Here is a 23,633-nt window from a genome sequence, read left to right as displayed (position 1 = left end):
GAGCCTCCCCACTCGTCCTATCTGCCGGCGTCTTATCCGGGAACCCTCGGCGGCCGCCCCGGCCCAACGCCGGCTTCCTTACCCCGCTCCCATTGGCGGAGACGCCGGCTGAGACCTCCCACCGGCCGGCCGGCGACAGCCAATTGACGCTCAACCCTTTCGCCGCTCGGCCAATGAGCGCGCGCGCCGCCAACCCTTTCACCCGTTGGCTGAGCGGCCGCAGAAGGCGTGGCGGCTGCGCGGGAACATGCGTGAAAGACAAGGGGACGGATCCGCGGCGCGCGCAGGAGCTCGCCACCCCAACGTAATCGATCCGTTCTCCCCTTCGCGCAGCCCCAGTTGTCTGAGCTTAGCCTTCTTGGAGTCACAGCGCCAGGAAGCGCACCTAGCACATCATACCGGCGCCGGCCGAGGCAGAACCCGACCTGGAACCTGTTCGGAACTGGAGCCCCATCGAGCCGGGGCCTGGGCGAGGTACTGGGCGAGTTTCCGACCCCTATTGTCGGCACCGGGCGCGGGGACAGAGGGCAGCCGGCCGTTTGGGCTGGCCAGGAATGCGGCGCCGGCCGGCCGGTCCCCGCTGGTCGCTAACCCCTGTTATAGCCAGCCAGCTCAGCTCTGTGGGCGCGGTGTGCCCCGTCCTCCCCGCGCGCTCACTCCCCGGCCCGCTCCTACGTATGCAAATCAGTCGCGCCGTCCCCGGCATTGTTTCCCCAGCGTCCGTCGTAAACGCGGCTGCTCGGCGCGCCGCGGACCCGGCCGGGCTCATTTGAATACGGAGCCGCCCGTTCGACCCAGCTGCCCTAAACCCTCCGCCGCCGGCGCCGCGGCCGCCGCCGCTGCGCCGCCGTCATAACTCATCCGTTTTTACATAAAATGCCCTCTTTACGCGGTATTCAACAAGGTGCTCTGATTGGGACGCTTTTTACGCGGCATAAAGAGTTTGGTGGGCCGCGTGCGCCTAGCGCCGGTGACGATAATGCGCCCCCGTTGCCGGCGCCCCTGGCTGCTGCTGTCCCCTCACCAGCCACACAACGAACGCAGATTACATGCAAATCCGCACCAATCAGGCCAGCCGGCCGACAGAGGTGCTGGTCCGGTAACGAGTCGATTGGTGACGCCCCGCCGGGCAGTGACGCACGTCCCCCCTTCCCTTCATGCAAACGACCCCCGACTCGCTACCTCGCTTCAAAATGGTGTGCCTCTGCGTGTGTGGTTTAACCCAGCGATTAGATGTACCTAATTGAGTATGAGTAGGCATTTAACTTGTTGAATACTCTCAAATGCCTAGGCTACTTCACTAACAGACATTTTTTTGTTTAATAACTCTGGGATTATTCAATTCAGAAACTGTTTTCAAGTTTAGGTTCTTTCCTTTCCGCTGACAATGGATTGCAATAAAAAATTGTTGCACTTTCCCGAAAACCTAAACAATAGATGCTGGATGACAAGCCGCCATTCTCATGACATAGGTATGCATTTCCATCCCTTTATAAATTTTCCAGTACCACTTTTCAGTTTCTTCGGTTTTCCTGATTACCCGAGCTCCAAAATTCAACAGGACCATCGAGGGCGCCTCGGGCGGCCGATCCGTTTCCGATAACTCCCTCGGCCCTCTGAATGCCTGTTAACCCAGGACACCGAGCACCGTATCATGCGTCCGATGCATTATGCACCGGTTATTCTTCCCTCTTCATGGTACAGTGCGCCTCTGCTCGCCAGTCGAGCTAGCTAGGACGCATTGATGACAGAATTATGTATGCAATCAATGTGACGGCCGGTTCGCTTCCATGCTCATCAGGTCGGTCAGTAAGGAAGTATATTACTGTGGTAATAGCACAACAGGCTTGCTTTGCATAAACAAGCTGGTAAAAACCTAGGCAGCTATGGCTCTTTCACAGATAGATGTTATGGACTGGGTGGTGGTATGTTGTGTAGTGGCTAGACGGGCTTCGTTATTCGCACATTCTAAGCGTACTACTCTCGATAAATCATAGAAGAACATTCAATATATGAAACCCTCGTGTAGGCATGCCCGTTAACGGGTGTGTCCTTTCAGTAAGTGGAAGTTGTTAATGACCTTTTATCAATTGTGCAGTCGTTAATTATTCCGTCGAATTCGGTACCCTAATGTCTGACATTTATTTAGCTGATTCATATCTTTACCTAATTGTGGTTGCATGATGGTGCAAAAGGGGTTAGCCACCCACGCTAATGCATCCTTCACCACGCTGACTTGCCGAAATGAGAAAGCGCTTTAATAGTTTTGACGTCATAGACCGAATGACGATTAACATAAACTATCAGCCATTTAAATGTGCTCATTAAGGAGTCTGCTTTAAATACGTCCCAATAATCAGAGCTTCCATACTGCACATAGGCCGAAACTAATAACCTTTTTTGTTCGTGGAAATAACCAGCTTTAATCACGGCTCGATAGACTGATGCGATTAAGCGGCTGATCGAAGAAGGATTTAATAAAGGCCAATTTTGGGGTTGCCAGTACGGTGGAGTCGCCCGAATTGGCAGCTGGCCGGGCAGCCGATCGCGCCGCCACGCTATTCGGTGGGCCACGGTGCTTTCCGTGCTCCGAACAACGGGTAATCAATCAGACGGGTTCACGATGAATGATTTTAATATTTTCCGCTACCTGATCGAACAGTGAATGGTAGCTGAACAAATCATCCTTTATCTTAACGTCTTACATGCTGAATGAAAAACATCCTTGATTGCGAATCTGTTTTGTAGGTATATAGGTACTGTATCGACCGACATGAAAACGTCTGTCATGAAATGTCATCTGGATCTGTAAAATTGAGCGTCATAGAAACAAGAAAAAAAAATCATCAATTCCTTTTGCGTTCTCCTTTCGCTTAAACTCCTGATGCTTACTTTTCTTATGCGCATGGGTAGCTTGACTGCTCGGAAGGGAGCCACGCTACCACTCAATATCGCGACATCCGTTCTCCTAGCAGGACTGAAGGCACCGATACCGAAGCCGTCAGTCCTGTAGCAGTCTGCGCAGTGCGCTGTGTGGCCTAGGGGTGTCTCCACCCCGGCACGGTTCGTCGGAAGGTCATCTCAGGCTCAAAAGAAACTATATATACCATTCGAAAGCTGACGGTGAGCTGAATCCAAAAATGTAATTTTTATCAAAATCGATCGATGGCCTTTTTTGAAAATTGCGTTTTTGTAAAAACTTTATATTTTTTTATTCAATGGGCTGTCCCGAACATTCTTGAAAACATAAACATGTATTTTTGAGTTCCAGTGAAAGCTGAACGCCAAAAGAACAATATTTAGCGAAGCAATATTTCAAAACATTAATATGCGTCTCCCACAGCCGACAATAAGGCGCAATTACACAGCTCAGTGTCACAATGGACCAAAGTCGGCCACACAGAAGCGCGAAATGACACTTATCGACTCGCAGACCCGGCGCTCTCGGCCCGCCTGACCGGCCACGGAAAGAACGTTCGGCTCTCGTTCTACTAAACAAATGTCATATTTGTCAGTTTAACTGTCCACATCGCTATTAAAATTATTCAGGATACCTGTGACGAAAATGCATTGTTCTGCTTGATTTACAACATGCTTTGATTTACATTTTTCTTACACATGTTTTGTTCCATCCAGCTGCGCTCAGTGCCCGCGCAGGGGAAGTGAGCGGGGTTTCACTGTCAGAGGCTGTACTGGTGACAGCTGCTCGGCCGTGCGACCGGTCAAAGGTTACCCTGCCCCACCGGGCGCTATACCACTCCACCCGAGCTGAGGCCGGTACAACCTCTGACATTTCAGCGCGACCGATTTTCCTAATATGGGCATGATACCAGGCTCAATTGAGCAAAGTAGACATGAACAAATGCAAATTAATGCATGATGTGAAGATGACAGAGCAGTGAATCTTCGACTCATGTATCCTGAATAACTCAAGTACCGACTTTAACCGTTAAACTAACAAATATGACGCCCGTTTGGTAGAACGACAGCCGAACCTCCTTGCCGTGGCCGGTCAGGCGGGCCGAGAGCGCCGGGTCTGCGAGTCGATAAGTGTCATTTCGCGCTTCTGTGTGGCCGACTTTGGTCCATCGTGACACTGAGCTGTGTAATTGCGCCTTATTGTCGGCTAAGGGAGACGCATATTAATGTTTGGAAATATTGCTTCGCTAAATATTGTTCTTTTGGCGTTCAGCTTTCACTGGAACTCAAAAATACATGTATATGTTTTCAAGAATGTCCGGGACAGCCCATTAAATAAAAAATTATAAAGTTTTTACAAAAACGCAATTTTCAAAAAAGGCCATCGATCGATTTTGATAAAAATTACATTTTTGGATTCAGCTCAACGTCAGCTTTCGAATGGTATATATCGTTTCTTTTGAGCCTGAGATGACCTTCCGACGAACCGTGCCGGGGCGCCCTCCGGGCGGGTGACCGGCGCCCCGCGGCGCCCCGGCGCGGCGCCCAACCAGCCCGGATCGATGGCAGCCGGGTAAGCGCGCCGCACCTCACCACACCTCGACACACCGCGCGTCGGACCCATATTCATACCGGTGACGCGGGTCGATAACTCTTTATCGCGATGTCAGCCTTCAGCGACCGCCGCCGCCCCCGCCGCCGCCGCCCCCGCCCTGGGGAGCGCCCGGGGGCACGGGCCGGGCGCGGTGGGGAGGGGACCGGGCGATAAAACACGACTATCGCACACCGGCGGCATGAATAATATATATCCGTGGGGAGCGACCAGTCAGCACGGGAAGGAAGTAATTTCTAACCCTTATGTGATAAAAAACAGTGGTCGATGTGCGGTTACTGGCAATGCTGCGCCCATGGACATAAGCAGAAAAGAAAATGTTGAATAGAAAACCAAAAAGCTTTTTTTATCTACTCATTTGAACTTTGGCTTCTGGCCACTAAATGTATCGGAAAGGTACTACCTAATGAGCGAGCTTATGTGTTTTGCGTTTTATTTCTTAATGTAAAATCAGCAATCATATTTTCATTATCATAGATGCGTCCCAAAGGAGTTGAAAGAGCAAACAATGAGGAAAGGGTTCAAAACCTACGCCTGCCGTCTATCCGTTGGCCCACTTCCCACCCGTCTTGAAGATCCTAACCCTCTCGTTTCATAGTCGCCATCCTTTCTCTTTTCCTCTACCGCCCAAGGTCCCGGCGCGTGCGGGCTGTCACTGGAGGTGGCGCCAACAATAGGCCACCCGGCAGCCGGCGCCAAAGTAGCAGTTTCAATCCATGGACGGCTTCTTTCTTCCCCTTTGATCACACCCCTGACGCGTGGAAAATGCCGTGTTTTTGTGAATTCCTCAACCCGCTCTTTCAAGCCTTCCACTAAGCTCCGTTTTCCCTGGGGATTTTCACGCGCACCCCTTGCATCCCGCACGCGCGTCCAATTTCCTTTCACAACAGTGTGCCAATATTAACCCTCTCGTGTAATCACTGCCATTGAGGACGCTGCGGGCCACCCCACTGAATTTGATATCACGGAAAATTGCCGCTCGGCCCGGCCCCGTTTTGATCGCTCGTGTGCGGCGCGTGCGAGCCTCCCCGCACCTCGGCGCGGCCCGGCACCCCTTCTTCATTCACCTGACGACAGGTAGCGAGGCGCCGGCGAGCCCATTGTGCCGCTTTTGATCGGTTAAGCCTTTGGGAGGCGGCGCGCCGCGTGCGGGCCGGGCGGCGGTGGCGGAACCGCTCCAAGCCAGCCCAGTGACGACCGTGAATACTATCGACCCGATCTCAATCAGGCCAAACAAGTCGGCCTTTTTTGCCGGCCGCGTGAGCTGACGCATGGCGCGGGGGTGGAGGGTATGGATTTTCGGCGGTCCGACACGGTGGGGCCGCGGCGGCAGCGGCGGCGGTGGCGACCAGAACGGGAGGGATCCGACCGGCCGGCGGTGGCGGCTCTACCGTGCATATGCTGTCCTGTGCTATAAGTTTCGAGTAGACAGGAAGTAAAAAGGCGAAAGACTCGATCACGTGAAAGCCCACTATCATTAGAGAGTGAGTTTTAAGAGGTCGATGTCTTAACAATATGTTTTTGATGGATCAGGGATAATCAAAATGGGTTATTGTGAAACGAGGGATGTGTGCTAAGTTTTCTTTTATTATGAGCAAACTGCCATTGAGGCACGCATATTCATAGCAAAATTGGTCATTCGTTAAGTTTTGAACTGCAGTTTTCTGCTGTCTTGTGGGTTCAGAAACTATCTCGAAGTCGAAACGATCTCATAACCAATTTTAATTAAAATTCAGTACCTACCTATCTATCTGTCCAACCAACTAATTTACTGGTAGGTACTGAGATCAGGGCCTGTTGGAAAAAGTACCCGAAAAAAGCAGAAACACCGTCTTAGGATTTCTCAGCCTCACAGCCGTCGCTAGAGACCAGTTTCTTTTCAAACCATCGCGCCATTATCGGCGGCGCTGGCCCGAGCATCCCAAACTGTGCGGCCGGCCGCTGCCCGAGAGGTGTTGTCAGAGTCTCTCAACAGATGGCAGTGCGCGCGTCGCCGGCGGCGGCCGCGGTTGGGCCAGGCCGGCGGCGACCGGACGTGCCTGCCTGCTTCCTGGGCCCTGAGACCAAACACGCTGGCCGCTGACTGAGCTGGATCTCAGTCCGGAGTCGGCTATAGCCATCCCACCGTACAACACACCGCATAGACACAGCACTCAGCTTTGACAGCATCGACCGAATAAAAGGAGTTACCTATAGTGAACATGAAAGGACAATCGAGAACAGTAAAAGAAACTCATCATTGGATTTTATGGCCACGCCGATATGGCGTTATGCGTTTTGAGCCACAGCAGTGAGGTCATAAATAAAGAAGGTATGATATAAAGGCCCTTTGAATTCAAAAACGGTGACTCAGTAACACACCGAGGATATAAAAGCAGGGTTTGTGAGATGTTAGTATGGCGGCAGTTGCAGTTAGATACTCACCGGTCCGTGTTGAGTTTGATTCAGATGAGTTTCGTCCACCTGAAGAAAATAATAGCCATGGTCAAAGCACATCCAAGAAGCAAGTCACAGACGGTCAGTCACAGACGGTCAGACGCACGTAGCATTTGTACGTCACAGCTTTGTGTTCATATCATGTGAGGCATGCTCATTGATATAACGATTTCTGGATTTTTGCCGTTCTAACAAAGAGTTCCTTCGATATGTATGATTGCTGTTTTCCAGATGGTGGCTTTTATTTGGCGTGGTTGAAACTTGAAAGACAGTTTACCTATTGGTATGGAAGACCAAAGATAAGTGTGCAGATTATAGCCAAAACAATAGTGTCACAGCAAGCCAGCTTTTGCGCCTGCTGGGGAATAACTTTGTCACAGCTATTTTAGTGTTTAATTACCTGTTAATTAATTGATAATGAGCTTAATGCATATTCAAAATGTGTATTATTGTTCATTGTTATAATCGACTTTATCCAAATAATTCCCAAACAGTTCAGTAGCACGTATCATGTTCCATTAGTCGTCAACAAACAGTCAATATATCACCCATTCATCTGCTAGCCTACCCGTTACCCTACCGCATTCCTCAGCCCCTACTATCCATTCAACCCTCTCTACAACCCGTCCGGCCGTACCCATTTAAAGCCTAACCGGTTCACGCGCGCGCGCGCCCCGCCGCCAGTCGAGGTCGGTTTCACTCTCGTCGCGTAACCTTGCCCGGTGCCATTCACCCTTTGTTTACGCTCTCGCGCGGCCAACCCTTCCGTCCTTCACCCGTCCGGGCCGGGCGCTCTGCTGACCCATATCTACACCGCTTCCGCGCCGCCCCCGCCCCCGCCCCGGCGAACGGGTTGAAACCGAGAGTCGGCCGTTCTCTCTGGCGCGTGCCCGGGGGGCTGGGAGGGCCGGCGGCGGTACCAAAGGGCTGCCGTGTATGCAGAGCGGGGTGAGAGGACGGCGGTGACCACGCCGCCCGAGCGGCGACGAAGGCCGGCCTTCGGAGCGGCCGGCCGAGCGGGCGACGGCCGCGCGGCGAGCGGCGGCCGGCCGGTGGGGCGGGGGAACGGGGGAGGGACGGCGAAGGGTGAGCGGGACGGGTTCAGCGACGCCATCCCTTCCGCAGCCTTTTGGAGTCCGCTGCCCAGAGGGTCTCTGAACCGGTTATTTTGGGTTCGGATGCCGGGGAATACAATGAACCCGCTCGGTCGGGCCGCTGGCCCCGCGCGCTCCTCCGTTTGAATATGCGGCCGAGACGCCGCCGGCCCGGAGCGAAAGGAGCGCAGAACTGGAGCAAGGGTGCCATGAAGGGGTGCGCCCGGTAAACAACAACAATGCGCGCGCGACGACCGCCTAACGGACGCGCATCTGCTCGCGGGGGAAGGGGAGAAGAGGGAGGGGAGGGGAGGAGGGGACGGGAAGACGACGGCCGAGGGGAGGAGGCCGCGATAAAGGGATTTCCGCGGTCTGAAGCGGGCTGGGAGGAGAGGGAAATCAATATCGATACGGGAACACCGGGCCCATGGCGAACGCAACCAGTAGGCATGACGACATCAGACATGTGCTGAAGTGAAGAGGACGCAGGATAAGGTTGACTTTGCAATTGCAACTATTGCATAATGCGTATTTTGGGGAAATAAGTTCAATAAGAATGTTAATGACTATTAAATTATAATCTAAACATCTATTAATTACGTTTTCAAATAAATCCACCATTCATTGTTGAGAATAAAATACATGAAATATACCTATGTAAATGTAAGGGCAGGAGTATTCTAATGCGTTAAATCAACATTGTAGTTCGGAATATGTGAGGAATGTAGCCGTGTTTAATACCATTTTCAATTTCTGCGTTTCATGGAATTGATCTATGCATAGACCAGGACACGGCCTGTCCATAATTCAAAATGGGTTAGCAGCGGCGCCCATTGTACGCACCCCGTTGCATTCTGACACAGTTCCTATTGTTTGATGGAACAAAGCCTGCTCCTGCACACACCCCTACCGCTCCCCGTGGCCTCGCCAGCGCACTGCGCCGGCATAGTGCAGTAACTGTGAGCTTCTGCAGACTAAGGGGTAGGTGGAATTATGGCAGGCGTCTGTGTGTGCGTGCCACTAAGCACACAAGTACAGTGCATTGTTAATTGGAGTAAGACCTGTAGGTGCCATGGTGTGCATGATCGCCTAAGCGGGCCCACAATGTTACAATGCATTGTTACACAATACGCATGCATTTATATCCTTTATTTTGTGACCCATTTAATTCCATGGGTGTCATTCATTTAAATTCTCGGCTCGAACGACGAAAACATTGTCCTGTTTTCACCCGTACCCAGCACGCCTGCACCATTCAAATCTCCCCACACGTGGGCTCCCTACTCTCCCCGGTCCTACCCAACCCCTCCCCGCGGCCGGCCCGCACGGTAACCCGTTCACGGCTGAAGTGCCAGGCACGCGGCCGGCAGACCACTGACGATAATCACCCCAGCTATGTCGCATTGCGGCACTGACGGCGCATTGCGGCTTCCGCGGCGCGCCTCGTCCGCGTCTCCGGTTCCGCACGGCTCGTTCCGCCGCTTTGTCTCGATCCGCGCCGCTCATGACGCATTTAAATTTCGTCCGCTCGCCACCGTCGATCGGTCGGCCGTTAGACGGTGTTTACCACTCAAGACGGTGTTTGTCGCTCGGTCGTGTCAAAGGGTTTAATACGCCGCTCCATCAAGATGTGCGACCGTTGCGCCGTCTCTGAAACGGCTCCCGTGCCGGCGGCGGCGGTAGTAACGGCAGTATGGAAAGGGAAGGAGAGCGGACCGATTTCCCCGTTCGCCCCCCCCCCCCCTCCCGTTGTTTACTCCCCTGGCCGACACCACCGGGTGCCCGGAAGAGGCGTCTGATCAGACGCAGCTGCTCGTGAGGCGGCTGGGCGGCTGGTGAGTTAGCGGCTCCTGGGCGGCTACTAGGCGGCGGCGGCGGCGACTGCAGCTCGCCAGGGCGGCTCCCCTTTGATGCCCGCCCCGCGCCGACCGAGGTAAAACACGACTGATGGATGGGGGCTGATTCAGAGAGGGTGAGATTGAGAAAAGACACGGCCCGAGATTCAGCCGGTCTGTGCCAGAGACGAGGCTGAGAACTCCACAAAAAACGGACTGCGTATTTTGGCACACATTATAACCGAGTTATGGGAGTTGTAATCGGTGTTTTTGCATCGGAAACATATGAGGTTTCCGGCTGTGAACGGGTCGAACATGGGTGAGATCAAAGTTGGTGGACCGAGTGACCGCGTCTCAGCCTGGTCTGGAGCCGGTCAGTGTTGTTCTCCCTCCGCTCGGCCTAGATTCGCGCAGTGCCCCGGGCGCGAGCGCCACTCTCCCGCCATGGGCGCCGTCAGCTGGCGCCTCTGCCGCCGCGCGCTATTTCCGTCACTGCACACGCGCAGGTCAACACCCTTTTATCGGTGGACCAGCGCTAACCCAAATAGTGGCGGTGGGGCCGGCGCGGCGTGGCGGTGGGGCCACGCGGACACCGGAGCAGCTCTGCCGCCAGCCGGTGGTCGCACAGGCTGCCGAACGTTCACCGAACTAGACCACCGGACGCAACCTCGAACGCAGTCCAACAGCAGCCCCCCCCCCCCCCTAAGTGGAGATGTGAAGATACACAAACCCCTCGCCTCATCACAGCCTACCGGAACTCAGGAACACTGTGTGCAATTTTATGTAACTGGGGCAAGTGACAATGTAACCAGAGCACCCGGAAACCAGCCTCTGAATTTCCTGATGAAATTCATAGAAAATTGATAGCCATGCACGGGACCTGAAATGTTCACAACTAGCGGAACCGTGCAGCCTGCACACCCCATCATGTTGCAGATATAATTCCAAATGCTCTGCATACGCACACACCTGCACCAGTCGGCCCCGCTATGCGTACCGTTCCGTTCCCGTTCGGTCCCGTTTGGTCCCGTTTCGGGGTGCGCGGGAGGGTGTAAACAGGTGGCGGCCGCCCCCGCCCGCTGACGTCACCGCCGCCGCCGCCGCATTTAGAAGGGTTGGCGCCGGGTGGCGGCCGGCAGCGGCACTGGTTCAGTGCTGTCAAGGTTCGGGGAGGCCCGGCCGGGCGGCGCCGGGCGCCGCGCGCCGGCGTGGGTGTTTATTTAGGGACCGAACGGTGCGTGCGACGCAGCAGGGCTGACGCTGCGACACTGGGGTACTGGAGCAACGAGCCGACCGCGGCGATGGGGAAGATGGAACAGAGCTCTGTAAGCCCTGCACCAGTAGCTGGATGAACCATGGCATGAACAGTGAGGAGTATGCATTTCGCAATGTCGTATCGTGTCACGTGTCGTGCATTTTGCAATGCACCACGTATACCTATACCTTGGTGTTAACTTGGGAACTATGTAGATTTGCATTTTTCGGGCTTCTTTTTTAATGTCGATTTTTTTACCTTCCATATAGAATGTGGTAAAATTTCGTAAAGACGAGCTCGGCTCTCGAGTTTATTACGCGCAATACATTTTGCAAAAGCTATCTCCATTGTAGTTGATATCTGATTGCGCCTGTCACCCAGCAATAAAACAAATCTATAACGAGACGTCACCAAAGTTTTCCAAATCATTCTAAAGTTTGCGCCAATTTTCCCCATCATAGCCCGCGGGGCTCAGCTGTCGTCCCCCCTGTGTGGACCCATCTCCGGGTGGGTCCCCGTGAGAGGACCCATCTCTGGGCATCCCCGGCGGACGGGCGGTCCTCTGAGCCCGGCCGCGGCGCCGTCCGGGGGCTCCCGGGACGCGCAGACGCAGGTCGCCGTCGGAGCCGACGCTGACGGCGGCGGGGCGTGGTCGCCGACATCGACCCGGCGCCGACGCTCGACTGACCTACCCCAGCAGAGGATCCGTTGGCCGACGACGCCAGCGACGGGGTAGAGGTGGAGCCGCGAAGGAGTGGCACGGAAAGAGCGGGCTCTTGGAGCAGAGCGCTGGTTGACGCGAGGCGTTGTTTCCTCACTTGAAAATGATAATAAGTGCCATTTATGAGCTCTTGCATTCTGTTTAAGTGTATGCGTTTCTTGAGCATGATATCGGGCACAATGACGCGTTACAACGTGATATTAGCAACTTGAAACATGTGAAATGCTTGACACGTCAACTGCAGGGAAGTCCTGTCTTCTTTGCAGCCTAGTGAATGATGATGCTACCTTAGATAACCAGTCACCTGCTTACGCATTCCAAACCGGCCCTTAAGCGCCACAAAATAAGCGAAGAGGTGAGAAGACAACCCATTTTTCTCGCGCCAGATTTCAGCGTTCGCTTTTTGTGAGCTGTTCGGAAGCTCGCATAAAAAGACTTTTCGCGCGCGCATATTTCGCCCCGGCGCGTGTTTTGCCGGCCGGTGGCGACGAAAAAGTGGCGCGGCTCGGCGCGGCGCGGCGCTGCTCGGTTTGTTTTGCTGTATGACGTCATTGGCCGATAGTTCAGCCTGGCCGAGCCGTCCAGCTCAACAGAGCAGCGTCAGGCCGCGAGCTAGCTCCGAGTGTCAGTAAAGGCACAGCGCCGGGCAACACGGGGTGTGAGCGGCTCCGGTCACCTCTCTGGGACTGCTCGCTGCCCAGCGCCACCCGGTGATTGGAGTAGCCCTTGTCGTCCTCCCGGAGATTGTGTGAGATGCGTCACCGCGCCGGCCGAGCTCAGCATGATGAGGTCGGCGTCGTGCAATAACCGTGCACGGTGCAAAGGGCGGCACTAGCCCAGCTTTGCGGACACTGTCAACTGAACCAACCAGGCGTGTGTGAGGAGTGCGTCGTTTGACGCCGCATGGCGCCGTGCCACTCCCGTTCAGCCACCGACGTGCCGCCCCTGGCAGTCAAACTCAGTGCGTCGCAGCTCCACCTCCCCCCCCCCCCTCGTCCCATGCACGCCGTGACCGGCGCCGGCGCCGCCGAACCGCTGCGTAACCAGGCTCGTAAGCGGGCCATGTTAATCCGCCCGAGTAACCAGAGCCGGAATTTGATCTGCGCTCGGCCTTGACTGCCGGCGTCCGCCGTTGCGCTGCAGCGTTCTGTTTGCCCTGCGTGCGCCGGGGTCGGCGGCCGGGGCACTTGCAGCCGGACGGAGCGCGGCTATGCGTGCAGTATGACTGCAGCCGGCCGACGGCAGGGCACTGGCGAAGGGGCACGGCAGGGTGGCCGGCCGGCCGGCGCGAGGGGGTCGGGTTTGTGTAGCCTTGGGCGGCGGGGCTCTGGAGCGGGGGATCGCCGGCCAGGCCCGATGGCCGCGTAGCTATGCGTGAGCGGGTGCAGGGACGGTTCGAGATGTCGTTAGGTTTATTTCCATGCAACCGACTGAGAGGATGATATGTGACAGCTGAGCAGTTCCCTGAACAGCGAGCGGCGTCCAGGGCTACCGACTGGGTGTCGCCTCGGGTCAGGTCTCCAATCAAATGCGCTTTCAAACAAGGCAGACGGGTATCCCGCTGATCATACCAATATTGCAGTTTTGCTTCCTCATTAGGGCTGCCTTAGTTACATACATGACCAATGACCAATCTGTGTAATACAGCAGCATATAGAAACTGGACATACCTACTTGTTGCTAAAATGCATGACCAATGACCATATTGGAACGGCAGCAACGTTAAAACTAGTTGCCACAATGCCATCATAAGTCCAGTTTTGACTCAGTCCTTCAGCGTCCCAGATTTTCAAAATCTGACCTTAGAGGGACACGGTGACCGAACGGGACGCGTTCCATGAAGCCCCGGCGCGCGTTCCTGGCCAGTTGGCCGCTTCCGCCGTCCACCAGCCGGCCTTGGTTTCCCTGACGACTGACGCACAAAACGGCCGAAAGGCACCCATAATACGGCGGCAGCGTCACGTCAGCCGCGAACGCGAGTTGTTCGCTTTCGCTAACGGACGCCTCGAAGCCGCTGAAACTGCTAACTGCTGCTGGCTTCCACGCTAGCCAAGGTTTTGACAACCGGTCTCTAAACAACAACATGCAGTGGAGATACATCAAGTACCAAACAAGAATCCTGATCGGTGCTCACAGAGATCTAGGGGAGATTGAAGTAGCAAATACATACATATCTATCTGACCATACCCAGCAAGAAGTCCGTCACCAGCCCGCGTCTGTGCCGCACAGGGGTCCTTCGCGGTTCCTTCACGGTTCAACTGATCGGTTCTCACAGAGACGGATGTGAGTCACGGTCACCCCGTGGGCCTTACCGGCCACGGACGGCGGAAGGGGTGAGGAAGTGGGTGAGGAAGGGGTGGACGGAAGAGCGATAGGTGCATTGTGCAACCGAGCTTCCAGGAAGGGAACCACTTGGAAGGAAACAGTCTCGAGATTTGAAACTCATTCATTTTCTGCAAACTCATTCATCATTCTAGTTTGAAATTCTGCAGTCCGTTTCACAGAACGCATGGGTTCATGCTCGGTTCCGACTTTCTCGGATCTGTTTAAAAGCTATGCAGCATCGATTAGCGCTTGGAAGCAATGCATGTGCTGTCTAATGTCTATTGCTGTTTGTAGGGCCCGAGTCTATGCACTGAGCTCCACTACGGCCGTTTTCATAGTAGTATGCATATTTATCTGAAAACATACACATCTACGTTCCTCTGGCAACAGTGTCGTTAAATCTGCCACGGTACTGCGCTGCTCGTGACAGCACATCCATTATATTTTTTTGTGGTGTTCTCTTCATTTCACCCTTTCCACCCTCCAACATCTTGGGCCTTTACCTTTTCCTGGATCTTTTCTGTTCATACGACATTACCGCCCTCGCGTCCGTAGCTCCTGAATAAGCCTTTGAACACTCGTCTCAGAAGCTCCTGCTCAGTCTAACCCTTCCACCGCTGCCCCGTCTTTTCATCATCCCACGCGCGACCAAGGTCGGCTTTTCTCGGAAAGAAGTCAGCGTCTCGGCTTTTGTGTGGGTCAACCCTTCTGGTGCGTTGGCGAGCTATAAATCAGAGCGACAAATGTAAGTCGGCGCCATTAGGCGCGCTCAGAGGTGCCCCCAGCTGCTGCCGAGTTGGCTGGACGGCTGTATGGTTCCGAGCCATTCTCCGCCCGCAGTCCCGCTGTCCACCGGGCAAGCCTTCAGCTGCCGTGCGCCCGTATCACCAGCGTCGTGAAGGGCAAGCCGGAGTGAAGGAGGTAGGAAAACCGACGGCCGATCGTACGATCGCCAAAAACGGGTTGAAGAGCCACAAAGCCGGGCACGGATCGGAGGGCGATTGGTCGTCCCGGACCGGCAGGGGGCCAGCACAAAGAGTTTGAGGATCGTCCGAGCGGCAGATGGTCAGTACCCCGGTGAAAAATCGACAGAGGACGAGAGTCAGACACCTCGGCGCCGAAATGACTGATGAGACGGAAGGGGTTTGGAAATGTCTGGAAGAGATCAAAGTAGCGCCTGTCTGTCTCTGACGAGTGACGAGGGACCTCGAAATGATCCAAGGATCACGATTCTGTGATAACAATATCTTAGGGCGGCGTGAGAACTCAGGCCTGACGAGACTCGTCCGGCTAGTTACATATGAGGAGTATGCTAGAAGAATAACCGTGTCGACGGACCCAACACGTTTGGCCTGTACTCACCAGCTTACTCGTATACTCCTTGATACTCCTCGAGAATTCCTTGACCCGGTAGTCGCCACTGAACAACGATGGGTCTTCGCAGCGCAGAGATCCTCTCAGGACAACCCTCGGACTGCAACAACCACTCCGCCTTGCTATCACGGCCTTTCAACCCACTGACGAGCGTCAAAGGACTGGCTGATAGCCCCCTGTGAATCAGGATCCAGTGATCGGAAAGCCCGTGACCCCGTCGCCATCTGCGAACTGTGGTGTGACACAATCGTCCGGGTCCCGCGCCGGCACCGGACGCCACCACAGACGACCGCCAGGAAACCGGAGCGGAAGTGCGTTTCTTACGCGCAGCCACAGATCGAATTTCAAAAACCGACTTGCGGTTGAGGAAGAGGAAACACTGCGGAGGAAGAGGTGACCTGAACGGATGTCAGTCGGCGGGATAAGAAATCCCACACGAGGGCGCCGAAGATTTTTCCCGGTTTGTCCAGCTCGTGATGGTGAATTGTCCACTTTTCCGACTGCGCGGGGGAACACTGAGGATTACTATGAGCTACTGATCTGATGTTGTGAAATAGCTGACGAAGGCTCTGGCATCACTTCCCACTCAGGAGTGTTAGATTCTGTGCTGGGTCCGATGTAACAGACACCATATAACTTTGGCATTGGTTGGATCGTAAAACCCCGAAGACGCGAGGGTAGCTGACCCTATCCTTCAACCCCAATGCCAGGGCCTGAGATACAAGGGCATTAGAAGACCTTCCGACACACCCATTCGATGCACCACTCAAAACCCTGCTTAGAAACAGTCAAATGCCTATAATGCATGAACGGTTTTGAATTTTAATGGAATGAAAAAGGGCTTTAACATTTCCGTGGTAAACTAAACGAATTACCCCAGGCTGACGAACAGACGGTTGGCTAATGAAACCTGTCCTCCCTGGGGTCTCTGATTTCCTGCAAGACGCCGCCCGCGTCACATACGCTGCCGTCAGGTACACAGTGTAGCAGCCGGCAGCCATGGCGCGATACCGCGCCGAGTTCGCACACGCAGCGCCGTTATCGGGGGCCGCGCCGATCCGAGTCTCGGTTCGCAGAGTGTTCCGGGAAGATGTGACGCGGTGTCCGCCCTCAACCCGCTATCGGCAGCCGTCGTCACAGACGAGCCACGAGCCGTGAGCCAGCGCCGGCTGCGGCGGTTCCGGTCCGCCGAATTTACCGCCTCCCACTGCACCCCTCTGCCCCCTGTCCCCTCCCCGACCCATGTCATCCGGTCCCTGGCCGGATTCGTCTCTGACAGCGCGGCGAAACCGGCGCAGCGTGGCGAGGAGTGGCGCACTGGTGCGCCGATAGTGTCGCCCTTGTTTACCTTGCGCACTTCTGGCCGGCCGCTGCGGTGGACCCACCGAACTGCTGTTCTGTGCGTCCTACACCGGTTGTCCCAAATTCATGGCTGGCTATCTGTGCGCTCGTTCGGCAACGCCGGCCGGCCGCAGAACAGCGCATATTGTTAAAAGTAGCGGGATAAACGTGGTTAGGTTACAAAACGTGCGAGGCAGTCTGAGGCGACCGAGCTGGTTAGGTGGTTTGATTAATCATGGAAGCTGCAGCTGAGGCAATGTGACTCGGAGTTCCAACGAATGCAGCTGTGACAGTTATGCAGTCATGCAGCTGCAGCCGTGGGGTTCAGGCGGTGCAGCCGCAGCCGCGGTGGCAGCGGCGGTGACAGGGGTAGCGCGGTGCCCGTGGTGCTCTGCACCCATTGCATCGCTCCTGTTCCCATCCGGCTGGCTACTTCCGGCCGGCCCTGGCTCCGAATTCTCTCCCGGTGACCGGAGTGGTGTGGCGGAGCGTCCGGTCACTGTCAGTCCCGGCCGTCAGAGACGGGAGCGGCGGCAGCGGCGGCGGCGGCCCTGGCTGCAGCCGGCGGCACCGCGCGCCCGCGGCCGGCCGACAGCTGGCCCCGCCGGCGGGCAGAGCAGCGGAGCGGCCGGCAGAGCGCCGGAGCGGCGCCCAGTTCACGCACACGCACAGCCCGCCTCTCGGCGTGACCCAAATTCCGTCCATTAACTCGCTGCGTGGCGAGGACTTTCGCCCCGTCTCTGTGCGCTGCGCCGGCCTGGTGTCTCCCATGTGGCCCATGGCCCGGCCGCCGGGCCCGCCGGCGTCCCAGCGAGGTCGTCCGCCGCGCCACACCGCCGCAATGAAAGGGGAAGTGGACGGCGTACACAGAGAAACCCGACAGAGAGTGCAAACAGCACCGAGAGAGAGTGAACGGCGAGGTCCGACGAACGGGGTGGGGAAGGAGGACGAGAGAAGCAGCGGGGGAGCAAGCACGCCTGATAAAGGAAAGGGATTCGAAAAACAGAAGCTTTGTGTAATTTAAGATCACGGAAATTTCATTAAAGCATGGAAGTGAAGATACTATTTTTGACGGACGAATGTAATGTCGTTACCCCTGGCAATTCGAGCAAAATCAGTACAAATGGATGCGAACTTTGAGTCTTTCGATGCATTATATAATAATGATTCACGATGAAGTTTGACCAGAGTGAGCGTGAGAAGTGTATGTCACTTTATATAGAAAATTAGTTGACATAAAAAAGAGCCCAAGAGTATGCCATGATACGCATGATTGAATACGTTTTTACAACACTCAGCTTCTACGATGCAATATAACGCATGTAACTCATGTTTTAATGTAGGCCTTAGTTACTTGGCCTACATTAAAATGGTAATTGACACCCAAAGTAACTACAAAGTTACTTACTTACAAATTACGTGTATATGCAAACAATTGATTGATATAAAATTAGTGTATATAGATTGCAGAATACGGTTTATAAGTAATATACGTCACTGTCACTACCTACTTGAAATCCTCCTAAAAATAAAGAGATATCAGTTTTTTTTAATTTGGTTGTTTACTTTAGTTTGTTTGATCCTGACTTGTAAAATGCATCAGCGAAACCATGAGCATTGAGCAGCTAAGACATTGTTAGATCATCATGAAAATACTCAGCTACATGAAACATAAAACATGTTTACACAAGGTGTATGCTTGACAATTAAGCAAAAAAAAAAAGTTTAATTAAGTACCTATATCTTAAAGTCTTAACAATTTATGTTTACTTATATCAATTAATCACGAATATTTCCGCTTAACCATTTGATTGATTGCACTTCTGTCTCCTTACAATTTACATTGTAAAGACGACAAGCCTTGCAAAAAGAAAAAGAAATGATAGCAGTTCCTTCAGTCACGCCACAGCGGCATGCGGTAAAATATTTTGGCACAAGCCACAGCTTGCTCGTGCGAAAACAAGAATTACAAGCCTGCAACAGTTTTTCGTCTTTAGAGCTAAAACAGTGAGTTCAATTTCAGGAGAAATCATGACATACTCTGGCTGGGGCATCGGTGGTGTTCAAACTTCAAAGTATGCTGCAACGTTTTGCATGATCACACAAAACACCAAACGGAACTTAGCGCTAAAATTATGTCATCTCCAACCAGATCTCCAACAACCCATAAAAGCGTGCCAGTATCTCTAATTTAAATCAGTCGCACGACTCCGACTTTAAAGCATTGCTAGTTTTTGGATAGGTACAGAAAATCAAGGATTCGTCCCCATTACAATAATTGAAAATACGAAAACAGAAGGCGCCATACATCATCGTAGGTGGCATTGCAGTCTTACATGTACGCAACTTCATACATTCTGCACAGATGCATAAAATAAACAAACAAAATAATAAAATTTATGCGGAATTAAGTGGTGTTAGCCTTATAACTGATACCATTTTAAGAGTTTTCAGGTTTTAGATGACCTGGGATCTGTCACGAAAAAAAATTGCTCGAATATGTTTTGGTTTCCATCAACCTTGTGTATCTAAGGAGTGAGAATCTTTTATTTTATTAAGCCCAATTCAGCTTGTGTAACAAGATGGAACCATGCACCATGAAAGGCCCCAAATAGGCCAGTTATGTGAATATTTCCACATTCATCTTCAGTTACCCATTCTGAAGATAATATCCTTAACATTGCAATAATGGGAGCACCGCTGATTGCAATTACATAGAACGCTTTCACAGTTTGCAAATAAGTGCAACTATGCATAATCATAAACTATGCATAATCATAATCATATGTTGTAGTAATCTTGATGAACTAATACAATCATATGCGGCGCAGTGAGTAGTGCCATTTAGCCGCGAGTCGCCGGGTCCAAAGGGCGGCCGTGAGTATCTGCTTGGTCCTGAATCACGGCAAAGGCATGCATGACTCTGAGTGTGACAGGGTGAATCAGAATCAGGCCATGTTCTGACAAACAGGAGACATCTGCACACCGCCCACTTAAGAGAATCATTTGTGACATGTCAGGATGTGGTGAAGGCTACAATCGCTCGCTTAATTTTCGGGGTAATGATGAGTTATTTGAGAATGAATAATACATGATAAGGTTATAGTAGCACATGATCGTGACACACATGCAGCTTTGTAGGCACATCACTGCACATAAATCTTCCTTGCACATTGCAAGCCCCATTCGCTCTCACATAACCCACTATCACTCATCCAGTTTTGCACTGGTGCCACTCTCTCAATCTCGAAATGTCACAAACGTGCACGGCCACCATCACTCGGCGGATGTAGTATCGGGCGTACTCACATAGCTGACGTAGGCCGTGTGCCGTGCTCTGGCGTGCCGGTTGCCGTGCTGGGCGGCAGCGGCGCGGCGGCGCTGGTGTGCGGCCACCGGCGGACGCGGCGCCTTCCCAACTGATTGGGTGTGTGTGCCGGGTGGCGCCGCACCGCCGCCGCCGCAGCCAACCCGGCCGCCGCCGCCGCCGCCGCCGCCGCCGCCGCCGCCGCCGAGCCGCAGCCAGGGGGCGGTGGCGGCAGCGGCGAGCACGGGTCACGGGTCGGATCACGGAGGGGTCGGGAAGGGGAGGTGCAAGCTGCTGGTGGGGGTGAGAGGGTTAAACGGAAATGAGTTGGAGGTAATAAAAGAGAGATGCAAATTTTGAGAACCAGGATACATTATCGGGCCTGGAGCCGAGAAATAGAGAAAATATAAAAAGTGAATTATCATCTTCTAAGTCAGTTGGGTTAGTTGTGCGTTCCTTTGTGCAGTCAATCCTCGAATTTTAGTCATAGCTCCTACACTGCCGCATTGGACGGATGTCCGTCGTAGCCCTGCAGCGTAGTACGGCCGGCCGTAGTGAGTTCCCGTCTCAGCCGCGGGGCGGCGCTGTCTATCAGGGACCCACGGTGGCGTGGGATCCACCGTCCCCCGACCCCCGTCCCACCCCCGACTCCACCCGCGCCCGTGCGAGCCCGTTGAGGCGAATCGAGCTGATAGGAGCACGATAGGGCTGAGGTGTCCTACTGAAATGGCCCCTATCAGTAATCAGCATGGCCGCGGCGCGGCGCCGACATTTTGCTAGTCAATTGAACCTGAGTCCATATCGCTTTGTGTGTACCTTCTTGTCCCTCAAACATGCGGACGCTGTGCAGCACGGAGCGTGTATTTCAGTCAATCTCACTAATGTGCTCACATATGTAACTGACGTGCACCAGTCAATCCTTTCCCTAACTACAAACATGAAGCTTACGGGTAGACGAAATATACCGAATTAGGTATCCAATGCATACTATATTGACCTTTATGATACTGGTCTTAAAACATTTATTAAGGCTATGATGATCTATAAATATAGATATAGTCTATTGAATGAGGTAAAGACCGACGCACGCGGCGAATCGCCATCGCGACGCAACTTTCAGTGCCCTGTGGGTACTTGATCAATTTTACGAGTACCATAAAAATTCAATAACTATGATCCAAATTACCTTTGACCTGTGACCTATCAATCGACACCAGGCCAGGCGAGAATAGCGATCCGGCGTATATGTCAGCGTGAGTAAGTACATTATTCGTGCATTTCCAGACTTTTTGTCATTAGAAACGTGTCAATATGTGAAACGATGTTATGATGGGTATCGAAAGGTTTGGTGAAGCCATAAAGCTTTGATGACCTTAGATGAACTTAACTATCTTTTTTACAACGTTAAGGGTAGTTTTGCTTTCGAATTCTAGCATGTGTTTGAACATTTGAAATAATTTTGGTGCCCATGCAACATGTTGCAAAGCTGTCAGTGGTGGTAATTGATTAGTGGTTACCTTCCATGGATAGCCGTCGGAACGCCTGATGATTGATCTGACCTGACTTGAAGTCACCTTTCTAAAATGCATAAATACATTATTCTTAAACAAAACAACTACGATTTTGAAAATCAGGACCCTGAAAAAGCCTCATTTCAAGAAGTTCTAGCAGGTCCCGATTTTTCTGACTTTTTGTTCACTGACCTGACCTGGAAGGTCAACTTATGACTTGAATCCTGAACTAGGGTATAATCTGCCTTCTCTCGTTACGGATAAAACGCTCGTTTTTTCGACGAAGCTCTAGGTCGATCACGGTCGAACGGATAGGAGAATGTGGCAAGCGAGCGCAGCGAGCGAGTGGATTTCATTAAAAATAACTTATCTTAATGTTTTCCCTTAAAGGAAATAGTTCACTTTCACGAAATTATTTTTTTGCAATGGATTTATGATTTTTTATGTTCAAAATGATCAGCAAAGAAAATAAAACCTTTTTATAACAAAAGATTATTTTCTATATTTTGATATAGGAAGAACTTTTCAGTTTCTGTAAGGCACACGCGATCCAGTATGAAAAGAGCATGGGTCCCGAAAATTCTTCAGAAACTAGAGAAATTATCGCGGCCACCGGCATTTGGGCGATCTGCTCGTGCTTTTGTTACTGGAGCGCCTCTTTCCCCGAGATTGCGCCGGCCGCCTGCCATGGACGAAAAATACACGACTTTGAAATCCGGCTGATCGTGGGAAGATACCGCCGGAGGTCTCGGCTATATGCAGGAATTCACCGGGATGTATAGTATATACCACTGCCTCGATGTATAGGCTATAGCCTGCAAGCTGGCTTTGGTGCAAACTGCAAACATGTCAAACATGGTATAGGGCGGATTGTCGATTGATGTAAGCGAATCAGACGTTCAATTGACAATTTCCGATTCTTATTCGATAATTACGGCCAATTATATTTTATTTTAGGAAGTGTTATTAGGAGCGGAGCAATAAAATCTCATTTCTCCCCTGTCTCTTTACCTATCTCTCAAATCCCTTGCTCACTCATCTTTCCTCTCCATAGGCGGCGGAACGGGGAGGGCACCGGGGCACCGTCCCCCCTTTGATTTTGGCATTTTAACATTAGCCCTATGGGCGTTGCATGGAAAGAATGGGACCAAAAGTTGGCAGTGCCCCCCCCCCCCCTTAATTGAAGGTGTTCCGCCGCTACTGTTCCTCTCTGTAGGTATCAGTCTCCTTGCCGTCCTCCCTGAAGTCTCTGTTAGTCTTTTCCTTTTCCTTCATTAGTCTTATCCTCCTTTCTCTCACCAGTCACCACCCCCCCTCTCTCTCTCTCTCTCTCTCTCTCTCTCTCTCTCTCTCTCTCTCTCTCTCTCTCTCTCTTTCTCTCTCAGTCTCTCTTTCTCACTCAGTCTATCTTTCTCTCTCAGTCTCTCTTTCTCTCTCAGTCTCTCTTTCTCTCTCAGTCTCTCTTCTCTTCTCTCTCTCTCTCTCTCTCTCTCTCTCTCTCTCTCTCTCTCTCTCTCTCTCTCTCTCTCTCTCTCTCTCTCTCTCTCTCTCTCTCTCTCTCTCTCATCTCTCTCTCTCAGTCTCTTTCTCTCTCAGTCTCTCTTCTCTCTCTCTCTCTCTCTCTCTCTCTTCTCTCTCTCTCTCTCTATCTCTCTCTCTCTCTCTCTCTCTCTCTCTCTCTCTCTCTCTCTCTCTCTCTCTCTCTCTCTCTCTCTCTCTCTCTCTCTCTCTCTCTCTCTCTCTCTACCGTCCGTTCTGTCCATCTCTTTGTCCGTCTCTCCGTCCGTCCGTCCCGCTCTTCCGTCTCTCAGTCCATCCATCCGTCCGTTTTTCCATTCTCCGTCCGTCCGTCCATCCGTATCTCCGTATGTTCGTCCGTCCGTCTATCTGTCTCCCAGACCC

General features: G+C 52.8%; 1 protein-coding gene across 1 annotated transcript in view; it reads right to left on the bottom strand.

Annotated features, from left to right (window-relative positions):
* LOC122394076 (protein krueppel-like) overlaps positions 1-20,327 on the bottom strand; it is a 38,214-nt gene extending 17,887 nt beyond the window's left edge. The window contains exons 1-2 of the mRNA XM_043390657.1: positions 20,223-20,327; positions 6,956-6,994 (exon numbers count right to left, since the gene is read on the bottom strand). The gene's annotated coding sequence lies outside the window, so the exon portion shown is untranslated. The remainder of the gene's footprint in view (positions 1-6,955; positions 6,995-20,222) is intronic.
* Between the last annotated feature and the right edge of the window lie 3,306 nt (positions 20,328-23,633).

This window comes from Amphibalanus amphitrite, unplaced genomic scaffold, assembly GCF_019059575.1.
Source record: "Amphibalanus amphitrite isolate SeventyFive unplaced genomic scaffold, NRLGWU_Aamphi_draft 000571F_arrow, whole genome shotgun sequence".
Classification (NCBI taxonomy): Eukaryota; Metazoa; Arthropoda; class Thecostraca; order Balanomorpha; family Balanidae; genus Amphibalanus; species Amphibalanus amphitrite.
The sequence above is the reverse complement of the archived record's forward strand: the minus strand, read 5'-3'. Positions and strand labels throughout refer to the sequence as shown.